Source organism: Hyperolius riggenbachi, chromosome 12 (assembly GCF_040937935.1).
Source record: "Hyperolius riggenbachi isolate aHypRig1 chromosome 12, aHypRig1.pri, whole genome shotgun sequence".
NCBI classification, from domain to species: domain Eukaryota; kingdom Metazoa; phylum Chordata; class Amphibia; order Anura; family Hyperoliidae; genus Hyperolius; species Hyperolius riggenbachi.
This window is the reverse complement of record NC_090657.1, coordinates 29749838-29767067: the sequence shown is the minus strand read 5'-3', so window position 1 is coordinate 29767067 and position 17230 is coordinate 29749838. Positions and strand designations below refer to the sequence as shown.

The 17230-nt window shown below is 44.2% G+C and overlaps 1 protein-coding gene across 1 annotated transcript in view; it reads left to right on the top strand.

The window, feature by feature from the left end:
• The first annotated feature begins 12542 nt into the window (after window positions 1-12542).
• LOC137541167 (leucine-rich repeat-containing protein 3B-like) overlaps window positions 12543-17230 on the top strand; it is a 29744-nt gene continuing 25056 nt past the window's right edge. The window contains exon 1 of the mRNA XM_068262334.1: window positions 12543-12900. The gene's annotated coding sequence lies outside the window, so the exon portion shown is untranslated. The remainder of the gene's footprint in view (window positions 12901-17230) is intronic.

The window sequence follows — 17230 nt, the reverse complement described above, 5'->3', positions numbered from 1 at the left end:
CATTACATTTCAGTTTGCAGTTGGCTGTCAGCTTTAAAGTGAACCTCCAGAATAAAAATTAAAAAAACAATTAAAGTTATTTTTTGTTAAAAATACTATAAGAGAAAAGATACCCCTATAAACAGCACCACTGCAGACCATATGTATCAATCAAAAAATTGTTTATTACAAACTTTGCAAACACATATCAATGATGCACAAAATTAAAAACATCTAAAAACCGCATAATATTGTATTTCCAGCCATATTCAACATGATGGGCCTGCTAGATATAATCTATTATGTTCAATCTCCGTGGATGTACAACCTGTAACCACTGGGGGCTCAAAGAATGAGCCCCCTCGTGGATGAACCCGGGTTCAGTATGAATTATAAAGTGCAAAAAACCTGTGTCTAACAGTGCATATCAGCCCTACTAAGAACCATAAAGTGCATATAGTGCTATATTTACACAAACAAACAATCATTCAGCATATGCATTTTTTTATTTGCCCAACTGGGTTCAACTTAATATTTATATCCAGAAAATCAATGTCTGTGGAGGAAATATTTTTTGTTAGATGTATGTTCATGTCATTTCTATTCAATTTATCAATAAATTCCTCATAGATGTTTGCCCCCCCCCCCCCCCCATATTAAACAGACGTCATCTATGAATCTGTACCACCCCAAAATATGGGGGTGGTATGACTCAAAAGAAGCACCAAAAACAACCTCTCTCTCCCAGTACCCCTCTTCCTCCTGGCTTGCATCATTTCCTGCAGCTGGAGATGATGCAGGGAGTGGCTCACCCTTCTCTTCCTTATTTAAAGCTGCAATGGCGGCTACACAGCACGGCTATCCACCTCACCTTTCAAAGCGGAGTGACGACCGTGGAGCATGTGGGCTATGTCCTGAGGGGATATTTCCGTCTTTCCAAGCCAGTCTGCGCCTGCCTCTTTTCATACCCGGCTAAGTATATTCACTTCTTTGCAGACCCTATAGGCTGCTTCCACTTGGTCATTAGTGACTCTGACAGTATTTAAATGACACTTTTAGTCTGATAGGTTGCACAGTTCAGGTTATTGCATATGCTGAATGATTGTTTGTGTAAATATAGCACTATATGCACTTTATGGTTCTTAGTAGGGCTGATATGCACTGTTAGACACAGGTTTTTTGCACTTTATAATTCATACTGAACCCGGGTTCATCCATGAGGGGGCTCATTCTCTGAGCCCCCAGTGGTTACAGGTTGTACATCCACTGAGATTGAACATAATAGCAGGCCCATCATGTTGAATATGGCTGGAAATGCAATATTATGCTGTTTTTAGATGTTTTTAATTTTATGTATCATTGATATGTGTTTGCAAAGTTTGTAATAAAGAATTTTTTGATTGATACATATGGTCTGCAGTGGTGCTGTTTATAGGGGTATCTTTTCTCTTATAGTATTATGTGTACATGTTCTACCCCAGCACACGCAGTCAATATTACTTGGGGTGCAGACAACCCCTTCTGTATTGGTAAAAAATGTTTGGAATGATGTATGATTTTTGATCCACTTTTCACATGTACACCACTTTGTATTGGTCTTTCACGCGGAATTCCAATAAAATTGATGCATGTTTGTGGCAGTAATGTGACAAAATGTGGAAAACTTCAAGGGGGCTGAATACTTTTGCAACCCACTGTATATCTCCATGCCTGCCCAAAGCATTCTGGAAGAATTATTTTCTACTGGCTTCAGAGCTTTCCGTAAACGAACATTCTGCAGAGATTACCTGCCAGTATTAAACATGTCACCACCTGTGATGCATTTCATAAAGTACGTCAGGGAAAGGAAAGATTATATAATGAGCAAACACTGACTAAATCATTTATAAATGAATATTGTAAAAAAAAACAAAAAAAAACTAGTTTTGACAGCAGTTCCTGTATAACGGCTTCCCATCCTCTAAGTTGAATCTACATGTTTTTATAGATGTGCACCGACTTTCCCAGATCGGTAGGTGATGGTAATGTTGGAGGGAAATGTGGTTGTTGAAAGTAATTTGGATGTTGGATAACTTTAGTGGCTATATAAATGGAGTAACAATGTCAAAAAAAAGACAACTCTCTTCTGTAATCTCCCAGGGCTTGTGTAACATTACAATCTAATGATATGGATTGTTCAAAGATTATACACTTCAGTGTGTAAATATAAAAGAGACGGAAGCCAATGCATTTTTTCCACGCTATCACAGAGGGGTCACGTAGATACGCAGTCAGTGACTACGCACAGAGGTCAATTGAGGTGACACTTAAACCTTGACCCAGCAGCCAGATTTCTGCGCTGCATAAGTAGATTTCACGCTCAAAAAATACATATTTAACACTGTATAAATTAAATCTTATTTAGTGTAAAGGAAGGAATGCTGTACCCTACTGCAATTACCTGTGCTTATATATTATTTACAGCTGAATAGATTCTGCAGCACTCTGATCCTTGTCTGCGATGTAGACCTACCGAAAGAATGAAGACGGAAAGTCCCAAATGATAACTGGAGCAGCTGTTGGTTTTTATAAAAGCCCTGCATTGTAAAGCTTCAGTCTTCATGACAACCCAATGGTGATGTCACTTTTCAATGTCCGAACCCTGACCATAAAGAACAGAACTCCAGCAGGTTTATTCAACAGAAATTAAAGGACCACTATTGCGAAAAAAAATAAAATTTAAAATGCATGTAAACCCATATAATTAATATCTACATTTCTTCCAGAGTAAAATGAGCCATTCATAACTTTTCTCCTATGTTGCTGTCACTTACAGTAGGTAGTAGAAATCTGACAGAACTGAGGGGTTTTGGACTAGTCCATCTCCTTGAAGGGAATTCTCAGAATGGCCTTTATTCTTTATAGAGATCCTTTGAAAAGGATTAATACAAAGATGCTGGCTAGCCTCCCTGCTCGCTGCACACTATTCTGGCAGTTGGACTGAGTAACTCCAATTCACTAAGTGCTTTTGAAAAAAAAAAAAAGCTTGAGAATCTCCCATGAGGAAGATGGGCTACTCCAAAACCTTTTGGTTCTGTCAGTAAAAGCAATGTAGGGGAAAATTAATTTATGGTTCATTTTACTCTGGAAAAAACATATTTCTCATTTTGTATGTGTAGTCATGTAGTTTTTAATTTTACGATTTTGGTGATAGTGGTCTTTTTTTAATCTTTTATTACTCTGATCATCATTATTGGAATCCATTCCATATCTTTGTTTGTTTTGCACCTAGGACTGACTTGCTGTCAGTATTTTCTGCTTGCCTTGCGGTCTCCTTGATATTCTTCTATATTACCTCTCCAGCTTATATTTCTTTCCGAACTTCTCCAAGATCTACAGCTTTTATGTACCAAATGTAAAGTTTTTTTTTTGTTTTTGTTTTTTTTTTTAAACCCTCAACAGCTCAACAAAACCCATCTGTAAGAAAAAAAAATGATAGGGCAAACCAGACTGGCACCTCTCCAGTCCCTACTGAACTCTGCTCCCCGTCTCATCCACCACTTCTCCCGCTCCACCGAGGCAGCCCCTCTCTGTTAATCTCTCCATCGGTGGCTACCTTTTACCCAAAGGATCTAGTTGTAAACTCCTCACCCCATCATACACAGCCTCCATAGATTTCCTCATTAATCTCCAGTTACCATAACACACCAAACCTTCACTTATTCACCTGAGTGGTGGTGGTGGCTATTTGACCACGCCCTTTACTGAGTGGGTGACCAGATACAACCTTGTTTTTTTTTTGAAGGTGGGGGAGGTGGAGGAGCATGAGGAAATGGAGACAGGGGTGCTTAGCAAGGTGGACAAAATCTTCTCCTTGGAGCTCAAGTACAGCTCACCTTGATTAGGTAGCGTATGCCGGTGCCCTTTCTCTGCAGGTCCACCACTCCTGCCAATCAATAACTTCACCACTTTAGAAAAAGGCACTCCACAAGCGTTTGTGATTTTATTGAGCAAGACACACTACATGTTACGAGTCTCTCCTGACCCTTCCTCACTTGAGGAAGGATCAGGAGACTTGTAACATGTAGTGTGTCTTGCTCAATAAAATCACAAACGCAAGTTTGAAGCCTGTGGAGTGCATTTTTCTATAGTGGTGGTGCTTAGCAAGGTGGAGAGGCTGTCCCATTCAGCCCCGTCCTATCCAATGTTGAAAGCCATGTGGTTTAGTATGTATTATACATCTGACTGGGCGGGTGTCTGCAGCCATAGATCTTTGCATTGTAGAAGTTGTTAATCTAAAAATCCAGAAGTTTGAGTTTTAAAAGGTTTTATTGTACAGACGGAGCATGTAGAAGAATATGAGTATGCTACAAAAATATTTGCCCACGCAGGGGATCAAATGCGTCACACAATGGCTCAGTAACATAGTGTTTATGATAATTATTTTCAATTTAAAGAGAACCCGAGGCGTGTTTGAAAAATCCTATTAGGACACAGAGGCATGTGCTGTATACAATGAGCAGCCTCTGTGTCCTTACAGACTGTCTCCAGGCTCCAATGTAAATGTAAAGGAAAAAGTGGGTTTGGGAGGTATGTGCAACAGATTACAACCAACTCATTAATGGAGTGAAAAAATATAGAAGTACAAAACTTTATGAATCATAAATGATTACATTAAAAAGCACGGAATCGTGCTAATGGGAAATTAACTCACTCCATCGCAACCATCCACACACCTAATGTGATCGGGGATCCCAGGAGCTGCCACAAAGTCAGGCCTATTTCAGGTGGTAAAGCTTGTCATCTTCCAGATAGAGGTTCAAATGAAGCAGGCTGAGAGAGTTCGCAGCAAACACTGATTAGCCATGCATAAAGCACATAGACCACAAGCACGTCTATTGATCCATCTTGCAAAAATAGACGGCAGAAAGCAGGCAAGCTAGAGAAGAGCCACAGCGGATAGTAGCGGGTCAGATGTAGCACACTGTATACAAATACGATGTTGCATCAATGTTAAAAGCATGGTATACCGGATCCAGATGCGACAGATAAGTTCCAATAGACTCCCTGCTGACAGACCTCATCGGTCCCTCAAACCCATTGCCGGAGCTCACGGCTAGGGGAGTGACCAGAAGCCACGAGCAGGCTCCCCCCGGGCTCTGCAGTCCCCCATAAAAAACTGCCAGGCTACTGACACACAGATTGTCGCTAGCCAGCTGTTTACCTAAGGCTGTCAGACACCGCCGCTCCCCCGCCTCCCCTATAACGCAGCTCCCCGCCTGTGTCACTTCCCTCCCCGCCTCCGTAAGCTTCCTCCAATTGGCTTACGGAGGTGGCGAGGGAAAGGACAAAGGCAGAGAGCCACGCTATAGAGGAGGCGGGGGAGCGGTGGTGACTGACAGCCTTAGGTAAACAGCTGGCTAGCGACAATCTGCGTGTCAGTAGCCTGGCGTTTTTTTTTATGGGGGACAGCAGAGCCCAGGGGCAGCCTGGAGACAGTCTGTAAGGACACAGAGGCTGCTCATTGTATACAGCACTTGCCTCTGGATTTGGGTTTGAAAAATCCTGTTAGGACAGTTTTCTTTAGAGGTTTTTGGGAAGGCCAAATGTGTAGGGTAAAGAAAGGGAACATCAAAGAACAAGAACAAAATGACCAAACTGCTCTGGTGCCTAAAAAGCAGTTTTATTACTGTTCAAGTCATAACAAGACATAGAGTTCTCAGTAAACAAAATGAGACATTTTCATTGGTGTATCTTTATTAAACGTACAATGTAAAAATTCAAAGCCATGGCTGTAAAACTGTTAATGCTTGTGGAACTTACTTATAGGCGATAATGTACATCAAATGTTTCCTACCTTTGCATTTTAGACCTCTGCAATGCTAAGGAGTTATTTTGCTATATTTCTGAGATCCTGCTTAAAGGGGTTGCAATATCTCGTCACATAATTTCAATAGGACTGAGATCAGTGTGTCCTTTCTTGTGTACTTGTATTGTTGCTTTTCTCTTGTGCCTTGAACCTCTGTTGTATTGCATGACCCATTTTATTTTTTTATTTCAGAGCATAAACAACCTAACATTCTACTGTAGAAAGCGCGCATACTGCATGCAGTTAATTGGCCCTCACTTATAATTCACTTCCAATACATTCACAGTATAAGGGTGTAAAACTACCCCAACCAACAGCTCCCTCCACCATACTTCACAGTTGGAATGAGATTCTTCCTTTGTTATGAAGATTTCTACTTTGTATAAACATAATAAAGTGTACCTTTTGAAAAAGATAAAATGTTTGTTGTTTGCTTTGCCTATGGGACAGTGGTCCAGTAGTGTCAAAGAATGTCCAGGTGGTCTTTTGTATATTGTAGCATTTTTTTTTTCTTTTGTAAGCATTTGTTTATTTTCTGGTAATGTCTCAAGAACTGTCTTTCTTGTTTATTACAGTAGGCTCATGGACATGGATTCTGTCAAGATAAAGGGATGTCTGGAGGCCCTTAGTTGTCAGTAAGTTCTCAGTCATCTGCGCCCATGCATCTTAGTAGGATGCCCACTTCTAAGGACTGTAGCAAACACATATTTCTTTGGAGAAGGACTGTGTGTGAGCTTGTGTATTTGTGTGCATTTTAAAAATAACGGCATAGCATGAACTATGGGCAGGAGGCATTGCCCTGGCACTCCGCAAGACATTTCACAGCTAAGGGGCAAATAGGAAGAAACAGATGTCTGTTAGTACGCAAGGCAGACACTGCTGAAAATCATGCCAGAGTTAGAAGACATAACAATCGATCCACATGAATGACTTATTAGAAAACATGCTAGCTTTGATTTTCACAGCGATTTTTATTTGTGGTTTAATCTAGCAGCAGACAGTGCGCATTATTTTATTATTTGCTGATTTATGTTTCTCTTTCTTTCTATAAAAATGTAAATATTAACTCTGGTTAAAAAGCAATGAAGACATGTAATATGTATACAGTATGTTAATACAGCTAAAAAGACCCTTTGGTAGAAAAGGATATGAAAGCTACCATATTTATTTTCTTTTATGCACTGCTGTGGATCCTCAGCCTCTAATGCTAAAAGCCACTGACTCATAATGAATATGAAGATTAGTGTATATTCTGGTGTATAAGACTACTTTTTAACCCTTGAAAATCATCTGAAAAGTCAGGGGTCGTCTTATACGCCGGGTGTCATTGATGCTGAGTGATACGCCCTGTCCTGTTACCGCCTCTCAGATCTCGCTACTGAGGACTGTAGTGAAGCGGTGCAGGCCCACATGTGCGAGATCTGAGAGGCAGAGAAGGAGGTAAATAGGATACAAGGGTGGGCCAGAAGGGTGAAAGAGGCGTGTTTTATGGGCTCAGCACAATCTATTCTTCCATACCGCTCTGATAAACAGGTAGACAATGAGAGCTGACCAATCCACTTAGGGAGAGGGAAAGTTTACCAATCCAACCAGTCAATCACCTGCACACTGTTATATATTGGGTACCACATACAGTACAGCACCAGTATCTGTTCATACATAGCACCAGTATATGGTTTTTTAATTTTTATTTAATGTGTGTTGGAAGAGAGTCTTCTATATACCAAGCTCTATATTTTATCTGTAAAAATGGGGGGGGGTTGAAGGGAAGGTTGTCTTATACGCCGGAATATACAGTAGGTGCATTCACTGCAATCAAAAAAAGGGATATGCAGGCTGCCATATTTATTTCCTTTTTAAACCATACCAGTTCTCCAATCTTATTTTCAGTTATATACCAGTAGCTTTATTTTTTTTATAACATTGTAAATTGGCAAATATTAGAGAGTGATGCAAACTACACTCTGCTCTGTTTTATAGTTTAAAATACAGAGCTAATGACCTTTGAACTTCCCTGCAGTAAAACCTTAAACAAGAAACAGTGAGAGACAGGTTGAGAAAAGTGCTTTGGAAAACAGCACTGTAGCGACCAAGCTTGGTTAACTTCTCCAATCTTCATGCACCCCACCAATGCTCACTGGAACTCTCTTTTCTTCACAGCCATGCTCTCGACTGGGCAGGTGAAGCTACGGCTGACTCCTGTGCAGCAGCACAAAGTCCCTCGTGCATGGTGGAAAAAGCTGTGCACAAGCAGCTCCGTGCTACTGAGCAGTCACAGGCAGGACTTAGGCCTTCGCCATACAGCCACACTAGTACAGGGAATGCAGCATGACCACAGGAACCTATTCCACAAGGCTGGAACAGTGCTGGGAGAGCAAGGAGGATGGGGGGAAGCTTCTGGCCTATCCAGAGTCTTTCCTTTACTGAGAAACTACATTTTATTACTTTTTCGCTTCAGGTATCCTTAATTTGAGGTATTATTATTATTATTATTATTATAATTTAGTACAGTGCTGTGGAAGATGTCAGCGCTATATGAGTATATAGTCATGTCACTAACTGTCCCTCAGAGGAGCTCACAATCTAATCCCTACCATAGTGATGATTTCATCGTAGTCTAGTGCTGATTTAGGGGGAGCCAGTTAACTTATCTATGTATTTTTTGGAGTGTGGGAGGAAACTGGAGTATCTGGGGGAAACCCACTCTGACACGGGGAGAACAGAACACACAGATAGTGCCCTGACTAGGATTTGAACCAGGAACCCAGCAATGCAAGGCGAGAGTGCTATCCACCATGCCAACATGCTGCCCCCAGTATAGTTTTAATCTCCATCTCACAGCTTAGAAAGCAGAGTGCCCAACTGTTACCTTTTGATGTTACACGGCTGCTGGAATTAAGCCTTTTTTTTTTTTTTTTTTTTGGTTGCAGTCCAGCTAAAGATTTTACCAGCAGGTACACCAGGTGGGGCCGCTGCTTGGCTCAGCGCGTCTATTTGAAAAGGGCGCCTGGTGGAGCCCATATATGCCAAATTCTGCTATAAAGGGCGCCTGGTATAGCCCATATATGCCAAATTCTGCTATAAAGGGTGCCTGGTATAGCCCATATATGCCAAATTCTGCTATAAAGGGTGCCTGGTATAGCCCATATATGCCAAATTCAGCTACAAAGAGAGCCTGGTGGAGCCCATATATGCCAAATTCAGCTACAAATGGCGCCTGGTATAGCCCATATATGCCAAATTCAGCCACGAAGAGCGCCTGGTGTAGCCCATATATGCCAAATTCGGCTACAGAGGGCGCCTGGTGCAGCCGATAAAGCTAGTTTTCGTGCATTAAAAGGATGCTATCATAGGCAAAATTTGTTGGGCTATAAAAGGGCTCAGGTGGTGCCTAACCCTAAGACCCCCCCCCCCAGGTGGTGCCTAACCCTAAGACCCCCCGTTTGTGTTTCCTAATCCCCCCCCTGTACCCCCGAATCAAAAATCTCAGCTATAAAAGGGTGCCCTTTTGTAGCAGAATCAAAAACCTTGTAGCCGAAAACCTTGTAGCTGAATAAAAATTATGGGCTACAGTAGGGTGCACTTTTGTAGCCGAATAAAAAATATGGGCTACAAAGGGTCAGCCTTTTGTAGCTGAAAACCTTGTAGCTGAAAAAATATGGGCTACAAAGGGACGCACCTGCTTGTAGCCTATATCAAAACTCGGGCGCCCTTTTCACCACCGTGTAGCCCATATTTGCAGTAATAACATTGATGTCTATGGAGGCGGCCTTTTCATACAGGCAGCTCAGGCGCCCTTTTCAACTGATCCTGGCTCAGCATAATCAAGCTTTTAAGACTGCATGAATACTGTGATCAAACATAGTTCAATGCTTCACGTTAGATCGTAAAGAAATATTTCACGCTCATTAAAAAAACAAAAACCACATATGTACAGCACTGAAATATTGTTTATAGCAAAACATTTTTAATCTTTAAAAATTACATCTCAGTTTGCAGTTGGCTATCAGATTTAAGGAGGACGACTGTAACGTTCTTTTTCCACCCATGTTTTGTAGTGTAGGCAACCCATGTATTTCCTTTACTTGTATGAGTAACTAACTGCACAAAGCAGGATGTCTTGTTTTTTCCACACGTGCACTAACTGAGGGATGGCAGCAACATTCATAAGCCCAACCTGAGGGACTGTATTAGGATCAGGCTGTGTGGCAGTGTTGTGTACCTGAGCTCAGAATCAAGGTAAACTGTTTTGAATAATATGTGGCATTGACACTAGCAATGTGTACAGCTGAAGGTCTTGAAAATAAATGTTATAAAATATTAGAGTAGGTTTTATACTATGTATGGTATACCTATTAACACCTATGAATTTTTTATGGCGATGGGATAGTTGGAGAGGTACTCAAGTGTAAATGTAACCATGGAAAATCCGAGCCAATCAGATATAGGTCGGCTAGTCTTCACATTCCAGGTATCACCTAGTTATAGCTTTTACTTCTCTACGCCACATTTCCTGAACACCCCCTCCCAGCCCTTGTAAACTTACCGTACTTTTCCACGTATTGCAGTTCACTAATCTGTGTGGCGTGTTATTTCTACCTCTATGAGCAGCTGCTTCCTTCTCGCACACGCACACTGCACACGCACACTGCACACGCACACCGCACACGCACACGTGTAGAAAGTGCCTAACCCCCTTTTCCAATGTACAGAAGCCTCTGTCTTCCATGTACAGCAGTCTCCTGCATTCTTCCTTGCTTTCATGTGCAGTAGTCCCCCTCTTCCATGTACAGCATACATGTCAAACTCCGACCCGCGGGCCAAATTTGACCCTCAGAGCCATTCAATTTGGCCCTCAAGTGGTTTCCCCCCTTTGCATTGTGTTTGGTCCACTCTAGACCACCAGGGAAGCTATATCGGAGGCTATTGCCTTTGATGTAGAATTTGAGGCCTTGACCAGGGTTCAATTCCTGGCTCAAGCCAGTAAGTAAAACAGTATGGAATCTTTGGGCAAGGTTCCCTAATGATCCCGGTTGCCCATGGAGCAGCACTTAAGTGGCTGCAGCTTTGGCACTTTGAGTCCGCCAGGAGAAAAGCGTGATATAAATGTTTTGTGTCTAGTCTTATAAAGCAGAAAACCGAGAGCCGAATATAGTGTAGTATGTATTGGAAAATGGGCGAGATTGTATAGAACGTAAGTATTCTACTTACCACCTAGGCAACCCTGGTTTGTAAGGGCAGGTGGGGAATATAAGCCTGTCCTCACTCAGGATTAAGACGTCGCTCTCTGTGGATAGAGGAAAAGAAGAGGGTGTGACACCCTTCCACCAAGGGTGGATATCTTGCTTTGTAGAGACGTACAGAGGTGCCAGGAGGATAAAATTTGTTAACCTTTAAAACGTTCGGGAGGTAGTGGTGGATCAGCCGTCCCAAAACAGACACAATGCTGCCCAGAGGTGCCAAACGCAGATTGGACCCCTAGCTATGTGATACTCCTGTTTATTGCCTGATGAAGCGGGATGCTGCCTGCAAAACGCATTGTAAATTGTTCTAGGAGTATGTGAGTAAATATTTTCTACTGAAATTGACAACATTGTGTTTGTTTTGGCGACGGCTGTGTCTAGTCTTGTTTGTCTTCCTCGAGCAGCTTGAGTAGCAGCTTCCCTCTTTTGTTTTTAAAGTGGACCCAAACCAAACATCTTTTTAATTCAAAATATTTAGTTGCACCACTCTGACACATACAAAGATAAATAAACACTCCTTCAAGCCTATGAGCATTTCAGTGCATGCTTTTCACCCTTCTCTTTTCATAGCTAGGGTAATACTGGGGGCAGCCATTAGCAATTCCTCCATTGCCGGACACCATCTACTCCACCAGTCTGCCGGATTCTGTTCCGGCAATATGAAAGGAAGGGAGGGGTTCCTATATTTTTATATTTGTCATCATGCAGCTGAAAAAAGGCTGCTATTTATTATTATAATCTAGAAAATAGATTTTATTTCTGAAATCTTGTATTTTTAATTTGGGTCCACTTTAAAACAGCCCTCCATTTGTATTTTTCCATTCCCATCTGCAGCCTGGCCTTCTAAAACAGAATTACTCCTCCCCTAGCCTGCTCAGCCTCCCCTTGGGCAGCTTCTACCCCGGCCAACAGCCTATGTGACCTCATAGAACTCTGTCTCTGAAGTTAATGGTGTTCTAGAAAAATTAGTTTGCTGCTAATGTTCACCTTACTCTAGCGCACAAAGAAGACAGCCAAACTATTGATGTTACAAATGCTCTGGGAGCTGTTATTTCCTGTAGAAATTCCTGGACACCTGTCAGCATTGCATCGTTTGCTATATGTGGGTGACAGGTATACTTTGTGGCGTCTACTGCTGTCATGGTACTAATGTGTAGTAAACAGACTGCATGACTGAGCAGCTGAGCAACTTGTGGCATCTACATCATAGGTACCCTAACCCTTTATGTAGGCATGATGCCTCTAAATGAATGGCACAACACTGACCAGGACCCGTGATTTTGCTCAGAGCTCACCGTTTCAGTTAGCTCATGTAGATCTTTCATTTACACATGCCCTCATTAGCTTTAATCTGTCTCCTGATGCATCTCTATTCTCCACCTATCTGCTGTGTTTCCCTGTACACTCCTAGTGCTATCCAGTGTCTCCTGTCTTCTCAGCCACCTCGCTCCCTCCCTCCTTCCATCTCTCGCATCAGGCGGAGTTTCCAATCCCCAGCTGAGAGACCTCATTCTCGTGTAGGAAACACACACACAGCTTGTTAGGAAGAGGTGAGGATAGGCTAGAGCACTGAAGATCTATGACTTCCACCTCAGCATTCTTTTTTTTAATCCCAGCAGGACCAGGAGAGAGATGCAGGCAAAGCTCCATTTCTTGCAACATCATTTTGGCTGTTTTTGGAGATCATTAAACCAACTTTGTGCCTGGTGAAAGGCAGTGGGGCAGAAGAAGATGCCTGTTGCTTAGGAGTCAGCCTGTGGGGGTATCACATCTGGAAGACCTCTGTTCAGCTCAGCATCTTATGAGTCAGGACCATGGCAGAAGACCCAGGTAACAATCTATTTTCCTTGTTTACTAATTGGCGCTGTCAATACACTTCTAATTGTAATGGTTAGTCTCTTGGAGCATGGGGATGTCATCATGACCAGCCATTTAGCTGAGTAATTCATTATGGACACTGTACTTCCCGTAGAGTGGAATATTATTATTTACTGCTGTGTGGACTTTCTATAATGACACTAGTTGGAAAGGGTTCAAGCACTTTCCCCAATCAGAATCCTTCTTATTCAGTCAAATCTGTTATAAAGTGATTTCTGATTGGTTGCTAGGGTTTCATGCACTTTGGACAAAGTGATTGCCTTTGCATTGGTTACTGTATAAGTCGATCTGACATATTGAACTTATTTGTGTACCTTGAGATACCTTTATTCATTGTATAGTTTGGTTACTACTGGCAACAGCTTGATGGGTTACTACCGGCAACCGCTCTGATCAGCCATAGCAACGCAGGGATGCTCGTCAGCTCAGTGCAAACTGTTGCCTTCTCTGCAATCCTATTTGAAAACTGGCGTAAAAGTCATTCTGTAGCCTGCAGCACCTGATTAGGTTTTGTTTTTTCTTTTCGTAGCAGACGTTTTTGCCTAGATAATGATGATGAAGTATCCTAGGGTGTGCCTCTCAGCCGGCTATTCTGCATATAGGTTTGACAGCCTTTCTAGAAGCAAAAACTAAGGAGGGTTTCCCCTGCTGGAGACTGTGTGTTCTCCTGCTGTGCGTTCAGCTCTGGAGCGCTGTCACGGGGAGTGGCAGGGGTTAATCGCACAGCCGAGTCAGGAAAACAGCAAGCAGCCATCGAAACACTAAATATCCAATTATACATTAATGAATCCATCAACCTGTCAGTGGTTCCTGGCCATTACAAATCACCCTGATGAGCCTAGTGTTGGGCGAACATCTAGATGTTCGGGTTCGGGCCGAACAGGCCGAACATGGCCGCGATGTTCGGGTGTTCGACCCGAACTCCGAACATAATGGAAGTCAATGGGGACCCGAACTTTTGTGGTTTGTAAAGCCTCCTTACATGCTACATACCCCAAATTTGCAGGGTATGTGCACCTTGGGAGTGGGTACAAGAGGAAAAAAAAATTAGCAAAAAGAGCTTATAGTTTTTGAGAAAATCGATTTTAAAGTTTCAAAGGGAAAACTGTCTTTTAAATGCGGGAAATGTCTGTTTTCTTTGCACAGGTAACATGTTTTTTGTCGGCATGCAGTCATAAATGTAATACATATAAGAGGTTCCAGGAAAAGGGACCGGTAACGCTAACCCAGCAGCAGCACACGTGATGGAACAGGAGGAGGGTGGCGCAGGAGGAGAAGAAGGCCACGCTTTGTGAGACACAACAACCCCGGCCTTGCATGAGGGCAAGAAGCGTGCGGATAGCAGGCTTTGTACCGCCATGCAGTCATAAATGTAATAAAGATAAGTGGTTCAATAAACAGGGACCACGCGGCAACGCTAACCCAGCAGCAGCAGACGTGATGGAACAGGAGCAGGCGCAGGAGGAGAAGGCCACGCTTTGTGAGACACAACAACCCAGGCCTTGCATGAGGGCAAGAAGCGTGCGGATAGCAGGCTTTGTACGGCCATGCAGTCATAAATGTAATAAAGATAAGTGGTTCAATAAACAGGGACCACGCGGCAACGCTAACCCAGCAGCAGCAGACGTGATGGAACAGGAGGAGGCGCAGGAGGAGAAGGCCACGCTTTGTGAGACACAACAACCCAGGCCTTGCATGAGGGCAAGAAGCGTGCGGATAGCATGCTTTGTACCGCCATGCAGTCATAAATGTAATAAAGATAAGTGGTTCAATAAACAGGGACCACGCGGCAACGCTAACCCAGCAGCAGCAGACGTGATGGAACAGGAGCAGGCGCAGGAGGAGAAGGCCACGCTTTGTGAGACACAACAACCCAGGCCTTGCATGTGGACAAAAAGCGTGCGGATATAGCAGCAATGCTTTTTGCCGCCATGCAGTCATAAATGTAATACAGATGAGAGGTTCAATAAACAGGGCCCGGAAACGCAACACCATCCCAGATGTTCATTGGTCATGTTACTTGGTTGGGGTCCTGGAGTGTTGCGTAGTCATTTCCAATCCAGGATTGATTCATTTTAATTTGAGTCAGACGGTCTGCATTGTCTGTAGAGAGGCGGATACGCCGATCTGTGACGATGCCTCCGGCAGCACTGAAACAGCGTTCCGACATAACGCTGGCTGCCGGGCAAGCCAGCACCTCTATTGCGTACATTGCCAGTTCGTGCCAGGTGTCTAGCTTCGATACCCAATAGTTGAAGGGTGCAGATGGATGGTTCGACACAGCTACGCCATCTGACATGTAGTCCTTGACCATCTTCTCCAGGCGATCGGTGTTGGAGGTGGATCTGCACGCTTGCTGTTCAGTGGGCTGCGGCTGCATGGGTGTCAGAAAATTTTCCCACTCCAAGGACACTGCCGATACCATTCCCTTTTGGGTACTAGCTGCGGCTTGCGTTGTTTGCTGCCCTCCTGGTCGTCCTGGGTTTGCGGAAGTCAGTCTGTCTGCGTACAACTGGCTAGAGGAGGGGGAGGATGTCAATCTCCTCTCTAAAGTCTCCACAAGGGCCTGCTGGTATTCTTCCATTTTGACCTGTCTGACTCTTTCTTCAAGCAGTTTTGGAACATTGTGTTTGTACCGTGGATCCAGAAGGGTATAAACCCAGTAATTGGTGTTGTCCAGAATGCGCACAATGCGTGGGTCACGTTCAATGCAGTCTAGCATGAATTGAGCCATGTGTGCCAGAGTCCTACCAGAATCCTCATCATCCTCTTGTGAGCGTTGTGATAGTTGTTGTGATGCATCATAGTCGTCACCTTCCTCCTGGTCTGCTTCTGCTGACCATTCGCGTTGAATTGTGGAAGTCCAACGTGCACCGCTCTGGCCCTCGTCAGTGGTGGCATGAAATTCCTGCTCCAACTCCAGCTGTTCCTCCTCCTCTTCTTCGTCATAGCTGCTGGGGCCAGCGTTCCCTGAGGCGGATGGCCTGATGTTGGTACCATCACGCTGATCGTTTTCTCCTTCAGATTCCCCCAGTTGCATCATGACAGCTGTTTCCTTGATTTTTAACATCGACCTCTTCAGTAAACACAGCAGTGGTATGGTAATGCTGACTGAAGAGTTGTCACTGCTCACAAGCAACGTGGATTGCTCAAAATTTTGGAGGACTTGGCAGAGGTCCAACATGTTGGCCCAATCGGATCCACAGAAGCTTGGCAGCTGGCCGGATGCGCCTCGGTACTGCGCCGTCATGTACTGGACCACTGCACTCTTCTGCTCGCAAAAGCGGGCTAGCATGTGCAGCGTAGAATTCCAGCGCGTAGGGACATCACACAGCAAGCGATGGTGGGGGAGATTGAAGCGCTCCTGCATCTTGGCGAGTGCCCCCGAAGCAGTACTGGAATTTCTACAATGTTTGGACACTCGACGCACCTTCAACAGCAGATCGGGCACGCCTGGGTATGTCCTCAGGAACCGCTGAACTACTAGGTTCATCACGTGCGCCAGGCAAGGGATGTGTGTCAGCTTAGCCAACCTTAAAGCGCGAATGAGATTACTCCCATTATCACACACAACCATGCCCGGTTTCAGGTCCAGCGGTGCCAGCCACAAATCCGTCTGTTCCTTTATTCCCCTCCAAATTTCCTCCCCTGTGTGCTGCTTATCCCCAAGGCAGATTAGCTTCAGCAACGCTTGCTGACGCATGCCAACAGCTGTGCTGCACTGCTTCCACGATCCTACTGCTGCTGGGTTAGCGTTTCCGGATGAGGTACAGCTTTGAGATGCGTTGGAGGAGAAGGAGTCAGAGAGGTAGGTGCTGCTGTTATCCAGTGGGAGGGACGGCGGTGCAGCTGTTTGTGGCGTGGGCAACACCCGTGCCGTAGCAGGTGAGGAATCGCTGCCAGGCTCCACAAGGTTCACCCAGTGCGCGGTAAGGGAGATGTATCTACCCTGGCCGAACGCACTCGTCCAGGTGTCAGTGGTGAGGTGAACCTTGCAGGCAACGGCATTCTTCAAGCTTCGGGTTATTTTGCTGACCACGTGCTCATGCAACTCAGGCACTGCAGAGCGTGCAAAGTGGTAGCGGCTGGGAACCACGTAACGTGGGATGGCCACTGACATCATGCCCTTGAAGCTGTTTGTCTCCACCAATCGATATGGCAGCATTTCGCAGGCCAGAAGCTTGGCTATGCTGGCTGTTACTGCCACGGCCCGGGGGTCATTTGCTGGCAATTTCCTCTTGCGCTCAAACATCTCCGACACAGACAACTGAACCGTAGCGCT